The following is a 12,270-nucleotide window of genomic DNA, read 5'->3' as shown; positions in this document are numbered from 1 at the left end:
AAAGAAAAAGAAAAAATTAACATTTGTTATTTTGTCTAACATTTGAAAGCAAAATCTTGATTAGTCACAGATAACATCTAGAACATTCAGAGCTCTGAAATACATGCTTACAAAATAATCAACTTTTAAGTCGGTAAAACCAGAGACTTAATTATGCACTTGTTGAAAACCTGTTGAGTTACAGGAAATGTTTTATTTTGAAATAATTACAAATTAAAAAGTACTACCTAAGGTAAACAAAACATTAAACATAAAAAAGGGAATTGGATGGTTCTGGAAACTGATAATGGGATATGGAGACTTTCACCTCCAAGTTTGAACCTGACCTTACTGAGAAACCCAACAGCTCTTTATGAAATATGAATAAATATGTAGGTTTTACTTAACTATTAGTTGAACTGGTTAGCATGCAGGTGCTTAAATCCATGGCCCGCTGACCAGATGTGGGACCCCCATGCAGTGTCATCCAGCCTGCAGGGCTCCCTAAGGCCATGGTCCTGGGCACTAGATCAGGCACACAGAGCAGTGTGGGACCCAATTTCAGCACACAAGGCTATGTGTGGGTAGCACAGAGCCTGATTTTGGCTGGTGGGACAGCACAGCGCCCCAGTGCCTGGTCCTGGCCTGCCAGGAGCAGTCTAGAGCCCTTTGCTGCATCTTCCCAGCAGAGATCAGGCCCCAGGGCTGCACTGATTCTGCGCAGCCCCTACATGCTGAGACTCGGTCCCAGGGCCCCCATGCTACCTCCATCTGGGGCCCCACATACCAGTATTGGGCCCTGGGGACTTGCATCACCCTCATCTGGCCAGGATCAGGCTCTGGCTGGGTGGAGGTGGTGTTGAGGCCCAGGGCCCAATCCTGACTCACAGACTGGCCCCCACACATGGTGCCATATTTAAAACCACAGTTTTTACCTCCCCAGCAATCAGGAGGGTGCTGTAAGTGTGGCCTCTTCACCAATGAGTAGGGCTGGCCCATCCTATACTGTGAAACCTGTGGCCGCAGGAGATCCTGCAGCTAAGGGCCGACTGCACATAGAGAGCAAAAGTGGGGGGCTAACGGGGCTGAGCTGCCCCAAACACAGGGCAGCAGCAGGCACTGCCTTAGAGCAGACCAGCCACAGGGTCCTACAGCAGGGGGAGAGGGGCAGGCACGCTGCGCTACCCTGTACATTCACAGCCAGGATCGCAGCCAGCTCAGCCACAGGCAGGTTTCTTTAAATCTGTTTTTTTTATTTCTATGGGCTTGAGGGTAGGGCAGATTGAGACCCCCACAGTGCAGGAGACAGTGGGGTAGGGGAAGAGTGAATCATTCACCCCTACCCCTGGCCTGCTCCCTCCTTCACCGTGGGGATTGTCCCATGACCTGGCCTGGCCCCCATTCACCATGACTGGAGCCCTGGCCCAGCTGGGTCATGGGACAATCAGAACCCAGCGGCTTCTTCAGAGGCACAGTGCCAGGCAGCTCAGGGGAGGGAGGGCACGGGGCCCCCTGATCTTTGCACAAGCATGGCTGGGCCACAGCTGTGAGCTGGGCTCAGCTCAGCCTCTGTCTCCACACCTAGCTGCCGCCACTTCAGAAGCAGCAGATGCTGTGCCCAGTCTGCCCAGTGGCAGGACACACATGGCAGTGCCCGCTGCTTTTGAAGCAGCAGTGGTGAGGTGCAGAGACATGGAGCAGACAGAGGCTGAGCCCAGCTCACAGCTGTGGCCTGCCCTCACCTGTGCAAGGATCGGGGGGCCCTCCCCCGCTTGGCTGCCCAGCACCGTGCCTCTGGAGGAGCTGCCAGGCTCTTCCTGGGGATGACACAGGGCAGGGTGGGCACAGGGTCCTGGGGACTTCACCCCCTCCAGCCCAGCGTTGCAGCTGGTGTGTGGCTGAGGATGGGGTGGGGAGGTAGCTGGGGCTGATGAGGCCAGGGTCGGGAGGCCACTGGTGTTGGAGCCAGTGTGGCCAGAGCTGGGAAGCAGCCATGGCCAGTGCAGCATCCGGGGCTGGTGCGGCCAGGGCTGAGAGGCAGCCAGAGGCAGGCCCAGGGCTGGCAGGTGGCCGGGGGGGGGTGGCACTAGGCAATGAGCCCCCTTGGTTCTTTCCCCTCCCCCCTCAGATTTTCACATGCACGCACATGCTCAGCCCCCACAAATTTTGTTTTCTTCCTCCGTCTATGCCCCTGCATCTGGCCACTCGCCGCCTCCAGCTTCATGTCTGACCACTTGCCACCTACTGGCTTCTTCAGGGCAAGGAGCCCCAAAACTATTTCTTGCAGGGGGCCCCAAAAATGGTGGGCTGGCCCTGCCAATCGGTGGTAGAGGGGCACACAGGGGAACCTGCAAGATCATAGGAGCCACAGCGCACCCCACTTCTGCTGTGAATTTTGCAGGTGCCTACAGATAAATAAAGACAGAGGTAACAGGGAAAGACTGAATAGGTATGAAAACAGAACAAGCTTCTCTCCTCAGAGTTAAGACTGTATTAACATGAAAATGCCACATTGATCTAGATTGGTGTCTGGTGACTTGCAATGCTAGCAAGAACTTTTGCTGTACCAGGTTGTAGCAGGAGGCTTGAAGAGCAGGCATGCTGGGGCTGGGGCTGGAGCAGGCTGCAGCTGTGGCAGGAAGGCAATCAGAGGTCAAGCCTGAGAAGCAGCCTGCAGGTGTGGCCCAGGCTGATTGCACAGTCATGTGACCCAAGAGACAGATGGGCTTAGAGCAGATAAGAGCCAAGGCCCTGAGTTTTAAACCAGCAGTAACATCTGGGGAGCTGCTGAGGAAACATCTACTAAGCAGGATAGCTGCTGCAGACTGCCCAGCAAGGAGAGGGCAACCTGCAGTAGGTTTGGGAAGGGACTAAAGGGATGAAGGAGGTTTCTGGGGACCCAGTGAATGTGAGACCAGAGCCCAGGAAAGGGCTGAATGTAAGACCAGAGCCTGGAGGAGGGCTAAGTGTGAGATCGGACCTAGAGAGAGAGAGTGTGTGTGAGGGACCCAAGGAGAGGTCCAGAGCCCAGAGAGGAGGGCTAAGTTTGAGGACCTATGGTGGAGTCTCACTGGACTTAATTGGGGCCAGGGTCAAAGGAAGGCTGAAGGTCAGAGCGGACCACTGCTAAGACTGGGGGTCTCATTGGCCCAAAGTAGGGCCAGGACCAGGGGGCCCAGAGGAGACTGAACTGAGTCAGGGCCAAGGGGCCCAGAGGTGAGAGTAAGCTGTGGTCAAGGGGCCCAGAGGTCTTCAGCTCAAGGGAGGCAAGAGATGGGGCTGGAAGCCCATGGCCCAGGAAGGACATGTGACATCAGAGGCCAAAGCTGTGACACCCAGGAGTAGCCAGGAAAGGCGAAATGCCCAACTAGAACAGGTAGGCCCTAGGGACTGAGGCCAGGGCCTGAGGAATGGTCCTGGGTAAGACCTGAAACTGCATCCTACTGGGGCTGGTTAGTGTGCTGGGACTGCCTATCAGTCTCCATGAAATGCCATGTGTGAGCTGCCCCAGGGAAAGGTGAGCATGGGGTTCCTGAAAGCCTCAGCTCCCACTGCCTTGTGGGTTACCCCATGGAGCAGCAAGGCTAAAAGACCACACCCTAACAGAAAAGAAAGGGAAAGAGGCACTGGAGGGTCCAGACCCAGAGAGGGGTAGAATGTGGGACCAACCAGAGGGTCCAGGTGCAAAGAGGGGCAAAGAATGGGCCCTGAAGCATCCAGAGGCCCAGCGAGGGGCCGGGAATAGAGTGGGACCAGAAGGCTGCAGAGGCTGAGAGACCAGCCAGGAGACTGGGACCAGAAGAGTCCAGAGGCCAAAGAGCGGCCGGGAGACAGCGAGACCAAGGGTCTGAGGGCCCAGAAAAGAGATCAGTGAGAGACCAAGAGGTGTGGCAGCCCAGGATAGGGCCGAGCGAAAGACCGAGGGGTCTAATGACCCAGAGAGAGGCTCAGTGTGTAAACAGAGGACATCGATGAGGATGAGACCTATGAAGCATGGGGCATGGTCTCAGATTGGAGCCACACAATTAGCCCATAAGGCTTGGACCACAAACAGCAAGAGGTCATTCTGTTAAGACCAAGGCAGCCTCTTGTATTTTATGGCAATTAACACCAAGAAGTGGCAGGTGAGAAGGGCAGACTGCAGGGTAACAGTAAATTTTTTTCTCCAGGGGCTTTATGGCCACCCCTGGAGATGGCGCCCTGCTGCACAGGTACTAAAACTCAGCAACATAAAGCTACTGACTGCTTTGCATGGATGAGATACCACCCATCCAACAGTTTATAGGGCTGTTGAAACACATGCCATACGCTTACCTTTTCTGACCCATGTACCAGACCAAAGACTTTCAACAGGCTTCAGGGCCTGGATGATTATATACTGGTAGAAAATGCACCAATATTAATGTGAGATGATGTAGAATGGTCCATGATACTAAAAGTCAAACATGTTTGCTGGTATCAACAAGGAAAAGTTTATTTCCCCAACCACTAAAGGTGTTAGTGGAGTTAGATTTTCACTCATCATTCTTGGAGGTGTATTTTATGGGGTAAAATATGCTTAAGAGATTTTCATCAGCTGATTTGCACCAAATGAAATTAACACAGACATATTTTGTCATCTTGATTGCAAACAATAAAAAAAGAACATCTGCAAACCGAAGACCAAGAGAACTTGGGCATGACCAAAGGAGTCGTCAGAAATTCCTGTAGGTGACGCTCTTGAAAGCATTTGGATGCTTAAACTCCTGGTAGGAGGAAGGTAGGAAGTTGTGTAGTCCGTATTTTGCAGAACTCTGACAGGTTAGGACACAGTGTTTTCATAAAAAGTTGCTCCCTCATAGCTGTTTTCACAGACTTTCTTATGCCCATGCAGTACATTTGATTCTCTGAGCTTGCTCCTTGTATGGCCTGAGGTTAGGATGAACTCAACACTCCTGGGAAAAGATGCTTTCTATCTCTTTTTCTTTTCATTCAGAGATTTGTTAGTTTGTCCACAGGCAATAATTCCTGTCTTTACATGGGTTGTGATTTTATAGGTACTAATAAAAATCAGAAGCATACACAAATACTTAGCATCTCCTAATCACCATGCCAATAATGCTTCTGCTTTACAACAGTTTTGGAATGCAATTACTATTTTTTCCTCCCATTCTAGGGTTCCCTTCAAAATGGTAAAATATTTTCTAAATTACTTTCCCCTAGTATAGGCTCCTTGTAGCAAGGCCTGGAGGCGTGGGAGGCTGTGATGGCTCACAGTGGGTTAGGGGCAAGAGCTACCCCTATCGACTGTCTATTTTTGCGGACATTACCCTGAGGTAAGTCTCTGTTGGATGCAAAAAGCTCTTGTTAAAAAAACAGATAAACCAGTTAGATGTGCAATACTCCTGTTTTCATGACTTGTTCCCTTCAGCTGGTGAAAGGAAAACAATAGCTATGTGAGCGACCCTAGGAGAGCTGCTTTGTCTTCAAATTTTGTGCCCAAAGTACAAGAATCTTTGCTTTATATTCTTCAAATATACATGCCATGGACTGGACTTGGCCATGGAGCCTCTCTACCCAGCTCCCTGTGCTACTGGGGTTTCTCAGGTGTCATAAATATTTTCTTGTGTTTTGTTGTCCTATGGCATGTGTTGTTAACAACCAGTTCCTGGCCTTGCCTCCTATTATGTAATAGTTTGAATATCACACATGCGCACCAGGGCTAGAGGTCTGACCTCCATGATGTCATGACCTGGGGTACTTACGCTCCAGAATGGTCATCTTGTGATTGATGGGTGATTGGCAGCCCACAGGACTGAGTGATTGGTTGAGCACAAGATTGACAGGAGTGGGGTGATTAAGTAATATAAAAGGTGTGTGCGTGCCTGAGTGTGGCCATAAGCCAATGCCCAGAGATAGTTACCTTTTTAAACCCACCATTTTCCTTTTAGGACCTAGGATTTTCCTGAGAAGGCCTAACAACCCTTCGCCCTAACTGATTTTGGAAAATCTTGGGTTCTTCATCTTCAGTGTGGTCTCATTGGAAAGCCTATGTTATGTTGTATCCATTTACCATATTTACCTGAATCCAAGATGACTGCAAATTTAATTAATTAGATTCTATACATGGGAAATGATATATTTGCTTTAGGTTTCCATGAACAGAATCTAATTATTGGTGAGTCATCTTAAATTCATTCACCCCTGCACTGCTAAGAAGTGTTGGTGGGGGGGGGCAGACAGCCAGATGCCTTTCCCTTGTCCCTCTGCCTGCTCCCTCATGCTTTACCCCCACCATGACTGTGCCTGCCCTTCCTGCCACCTGCTCTCCCACTGCCTGCCTGCCTGCCCTTGCCCTGCCTCAGTCTGGTACCTCTCCCCCAAACTCTGTCCCCTGGGCCACAACCCCTCCCCCCCACTCCCCGAGGCAAACTTACCTTCTGAGAAGCTCTGGATTTGACTTTAGAGCAGTCAGTGATCCCAGCCCTGGCCAGGCAGAAGCAGCAGCCGCAGCTCTAGTCTCAGCTAGGTCAGGGCCAGAGCTGGGGTTGGAGCCAAAGGTAACCAGCAGGAGGGAGAGGGAAGCAGGCTGCATGGTTTCCTTCAAGTTCCACTTGAGCCATATGCAATGGCTCTGCCCCACGTGCCCTCTGCTGCACTGTCTACATGGCACACTGCCCACCCCACCACGTGATCTCCCCCACACTACTCCCCAAAGCTCACACAGTGCATCTCTCCCCCACCACAGTTTCTCATATGCTCCCCCCCCACCCTCACTTCATGATCGCCCCCACACTTCCCCTCTACCCAGCCCAGGTGGTAGCTCAGCTCCACTTTAGTCCTAGGTCTGGAACTAAGGCTGAAGCAGCCACCTACCCCCAGGTACTCAAATCTAAGATGAGGCTTCCCCCTCCCCCATGTTGACTGGGGAATAGAACCTTGCCTTGGATTTGAGTAGATATGTTATATTGCTATCACTGTATAAATTAAGTTATGTTGTGTATGTATGTGTATATATCTTTATGGTTTGGATATGGTTTAGTCAAAGAAAGGGACTCTAGGGCAAGAAGACCTGCTACTCTTAGATAGAGGCCAAAGGAGACAATTTTGGGTTGGGACCCAAGGCACTGTCTGCCTGGAATGGGGAAACCAACTCTTCTATAGAAAAGACATCTGAGAGATTTCATTCCAATGGTCCATCAAATCTCAGGTGCCTCTGGGAGACCAGAGATTTCTGGAGGATTCTTGTGACTCATGAGCAATTAAAATATCACTGACAGAGTGGGGGCTAGCTACAGAGGTATTTTAGGGTCCATGTATGACAGATTCAAGTGCCTTCTGGAACCAAAATAAGGCATCCTAATTGCTTTTCACCAAGCCCCATAGCTGGGGTGCTTTGTGAATAACTATCCACTTTGCTCTTGAGTTTCGTCATGACAGGACTTGCAAAAATTCAGGACAACTCTTCATCTTATGGGCAATTAGTGGGAACATGACCAGAGGTCCTGCTCTAGTCCTTTGTCCTCTTGTACTTACTCTGATAGTGCTTTGTAGGCATCTGTAACACTTCTTTAGAAAAGGACATGAAGCTCCCCAGAGAATGCAATGAAATCTAAGACCTTCAATAGCATCCACATGTAAGTATGTGGGGGAAAGGGGACAAACAGCCCCTTTGTGATTGTGAAATCAGCACTACCTGATAATAGAGGCAGACCTGGCTGCCTATCAGCATGTAATTGGAGAAGTGACATCTGGGGAGGATGACACCAGAACAGTGAAGAGCACACCAGGCGCTGACAGAAGTAATAGATGTCCCACAATCAACCCCTGAAAGTGTTCTACAGCCTTGCCCTGATAAAAGTGTGTGGCTTCAGAATGCTTCAAAAGTGTCTAATTGCAGGACAAATTAACCCTCGTTTAATGAGGGTTCAGATGAAGATGCTCCAAAGAAGAGTGCCTTCATTAACTTCTGTTTGTCCCTGCCTGTGAGCACAGCTGGGCTGCATCAGTCTAGCCCTACCCCCGGTGCTGTCTCCAGGATGGGAGAGGGGAGAAGGCAGGGGAGGGAGCTCCAGTCTGGGGTTCTCCAAGTCTGTGCTGGCAGGGTGGGGCGTGGATTGGACCCCACCCCCCGCTGTCCTCCCCAAGTGCATATTGGGCAAATCTCAGACCTAACTTTTCTCCCATTCCTTCTGCCCCCTCCCATCCTGAAGACAGCACTAGAGATGTGATGGGGGACAGGGCTAGCGGAGAGAGGCTGCAGGCATGAGGCCTCTCTCCACTTTATTGGCTCCAAGGTGGAGCTTGATTCCCCCTCCCCCCCCACATCCCCCAACCAAACAGCGAACATCTGTTGGGTCAGGGTGTGGGGGGTGACACTAATCCATGGTGTTTTCTGTGAAGGTTAAAGATAGGCCGTTCTTGGTATGAAGCAATGTAGTATGACATAGTAGTTGGTGGACTGCCAGAAACAGAATATAGTTGGGAATAAATATGCTGCCAGGAGTTAGCCCACTACTTACTGATATCCAAGCTACCAAGTAATTAATTTTTTTTAAAGATGCTGTAAGTTGAACTAACTACAGTGACTCCAGTACAACAATAGAACATCCTTATGTAATCAAGACCTTGGACATAAGACACCATGTACTTTGTTACTGCCTACGCTGTAGCTGTTTAGTGATTGACAGCCCTGAAGGCCAATGTTTATCTTGCAACTTGCACAGATCCATTCACATAAAACCCTTAATGTCAGAGTTGATGCATTTAAATTAAATTAATTCCCATGTACTCTATTCATCCATCCTCTCTTCTCAATATCAATCGCCTGCCTTCTATCACCCAGCGTGCACATCAGTAGCTCCTGAGCAGATGGCTGAATTTGTGTCTTGGGGGTAATTCCAGCAAGTCGATTATTATTTTTTCCCAAATCATAAATATCAATGTTGGGGGGCATGGGAGAAGGGGAGAGATCATTTAAGAAAATTGAGTTCAGAAATGTCAATCACTTTTTCAGTTGAAATAACCATTTCATTCCTGCTTGCTGAATCAAAGATCTCTGGTATCAGCTTGGTTCAAGAGCAATGTGTCCCCCCTGAATTACCATAACAGCTCACAGAAGCCGCAGAACAAGTGTCTCATACCACCATTTTTCTCAACAGGCTGAGCTGTGAGACAAACGGCATCTCCAAAATAGAATGATTTGTCTTGGTTTCACAAATCAAAATGTTTCTGTTACAGTGAGCCTTACTTGAAATAAAATATTCAAATTAAAAAGATCTGAGAGAACCAAATCTCACAGGAATTTTTGATTTTTCAAAAACTGCATTTTAATTGAAAAAGCATTTCAATAGAAAATTCCCAACTGGTTCCTTTCCTTCATCTCCTTGTTGCCATCCTCTTCAAATGCTTAAAGAGTGAAAACAAACGCTGATGGATGCCAAATATAACAAGGGAATTTTGTTTTCTCCACTGCAGTATCAAATGTTGTCAGTATGTGTTTATTACTTTACTTCGACTGCAGCTGAAAGGTAAGGAAATATGTTCTCTCTTAGTTTGTAATCACCTGACATGGAGGCATTTGAATTTCTAGTCTAGATAATCAACAGTAGGGACTCTGTAGCCCTCCTGGCTCAGCCTCCACTTTACTCAGTCAGTCTTACTGTGCACTTTCCCTCACACTGGGCATTGCTCATTATGGTTGATAGCATAATTTGCTATGCTAATGCTTGCTGTAAAAGCAATAAATGTGGCTTCTTTCCAAGACCAAGGAGGAAGATTATAAAGTCATAATCCTGGGTCTGCTCGCAAAATAGCTGTCCAGGCAACCTGGTCTCCATCTGCTTTGGGGTTTGCAGTCTGTAATGCATTGCTTCCTAGCAAAAATTCAAAAATTGTGAGGGAGATGAGCTGTCAGATGAAAAGTGAAAAGTCACACTGCTTGCTTGTCCAATGCTGAGGTCAGAGCTGAGTTGCCTCTGACCTTGAAAAAACTCTTCAAAGCAGTGCTAAGTGTTAGCACTGTTAGATTGGGCTAATGGAGCAAATTTGGACCAGGTACAGATATTACACTTTTTCTGGTGTAAGTGATCAGAAACTGGTCTGCACCTGTACAGATGTAGACACATCTATAACAAAACAGAAGTTCAGCACACAGAATCTGATTTAAAAAATGGTGGAACCCAGTCTAAGATTTGCCCCCCACCCACCAAAGGGAGAACGTGTGTTCTGTTTGCTACTGATCTAAACTATGCTGCTTACAGAAAACCACATAGCTTAGATCAATTCTGCCTCAGGCTTTTTGAATGTCTGTACCTAGCCTAGATGTGCAATTTAAGCTAATAAAATAAGCACAAAATTTGAATTTGATTCATGATTTTGTATGCATTAATCTAGATCACACCAATACACTTCAGTCCCCTGGTTAAAGTCCCCTGAAAGTCTACACACACTCTTGAAGATTGATCTTAGGACACCAGTGTTCACAGTTCTGCACAGGCTCCCAGGTCTGAAATATATGGAATTTAATATTCAAGTTATTTTTGAAAATGCTTCAAAATAGTCTGTGTATTGTGTGCTACCACCATGTGGGTTCCTACACTTGTGTGTTAACTTTGCAACCACTAAATTCCAATGTACATAATGAAGTCTTGTAAGCTTAGGCTTCAAGCTGTAATCATTAGAAGTCTGGGTAAAGGAAGAGGTTCTCTTACAAATATTAGATTATTACAAAGATTAAATATTGATATTTTTAAAGTGCAGATTAAAACATTAAGTAGACTACTGAAGACTCCGGATAATCCCAGAGCTCCCGCTGCAGAATTTCCATAAGACAAAAGGTTAAAGTGCGGGCAATTGCAAAGATCTGCCACAGCAAAGATACACTAGGCTATTATGCCTTCAGAAAACACACTCTCTATGACCTCTTCTAGGCAGCATACCATGGGTATATGCATAATTCCCGATGATGTCATTTTAAATTAAACTTTCTGTCATGCACAGGCATACACAACTGTCTGTTAATCTCACTTGTGTGTTTACAAGCTTCTAAAGACAGGCAATGCAGAATAACTAAACAGCATTCCCCTTAGAAACCTAAGTACACAGATTTACAGCCTAGCTCTGCCTTGTTGCCTTTATTCCTACTAATATCATATATCTCCAGTTCCCAAAGCCAAGCATTGTTCTTCAACTATGAGTTCCAAGGTGATAAATTTTCCAGATTTTTGTTTGTTCCCATCTTACTTACACTACTCAGTTAAGCCAAAAGCTACATCTGCTAAAAAACCCTCGTCTATTTTCAATTAAGTTCCTGTGTGTGTCTATATTTTAGGGTAGATAATAAACCTGCATTGTTTGTTTTATTTACTTTGTAAAACACTAAAAATCAGTTCTTGTAGCATATCATTTCATTATCTTTTAGTCAAGGTCAAGAAGTGATTATTTGATGGCCTTGCAACTACCCTGAAATATTTTACTGCCTTGCAGTAGGGTTCAAAAGCTTCTCATTCTGGCTATAACTGATTATGCAGAGAGCCTTCACTAAAAGTGAAGAATTTACTACCTTGTCTCAGCTGCAGCAAAAGGCTTCTGACAGAGAAGAATAACTAAAATGTTCATCTTGCATAGCCTTTCTGGGTTTAAAAACAGAACAGACTGGATCTATAGCTGACTGATGCAATGCAAGCAAGTTTAATGAAAGATATTTTGTAGCAAATTATTTTAAGGAAGCTTCCAAATTCTCAGTTCATAAACAGGACACTGATTCGGCCAATATCCAAAGTGCCTCATTCAACTGAAAGCATAGGAATTATTTTACACGGCTTCTATTTCTAAACTATGGTGGTTCTGGAGCCCTGTACTTTCTGCCTGACTTCATAACTCTGTGACAAAGAACACCAACCTCCCCAAAACAGGTAGCGGAAATTGGGTGAGGCTCTGTTCCCCCGGGCACCACCGGGGGTTACTAGGAATAATGGCCACAAATTGTTAGAGAGAAGGTTCAGGCTGGACATCAGGAGGCATTACTTTATGGTTAGGGCTACCAGGCTCTGGAATGAACTATACTTCCGCCAATATAAAGCTTTCTGCATGGCCTTCAATTCTGTCAGCCAAGAAGTACTGTAGAGGATCCTTCTGGAGTATGGAAACATTTGTCACTGTTCTTTGCCTGTTTCATGACAGTATGCAAGCAGTAGTTCTCAGTAATGGATCTATTGTAGTCAGCTTGAAGTTAAGCCAGGAGGTAAAGGCTGCATCATCGCTCCAACGCTCTTCTCAATATTCCTTACCATGATGCTACATCTGATCACC

Source organism: Gavialis gangeticus, unplaced genomic scaffold (assembly GCF_001723915.1).
Source record: "Gavialis gangeticus isolate Ggan-Ray unplaced genomic scaffold, GavGan_comp1, whole genome shotgun sequence".
NCBI classification, from domain to species: domain Eukaryota; kingdom Metazoa; phylum Chordata; order Crocodylia; family Gavialidae; genus Gavialis; species Gavialis gangeticus.
This window is presented reverse-complemented; position numbering follows the sequence as displayed.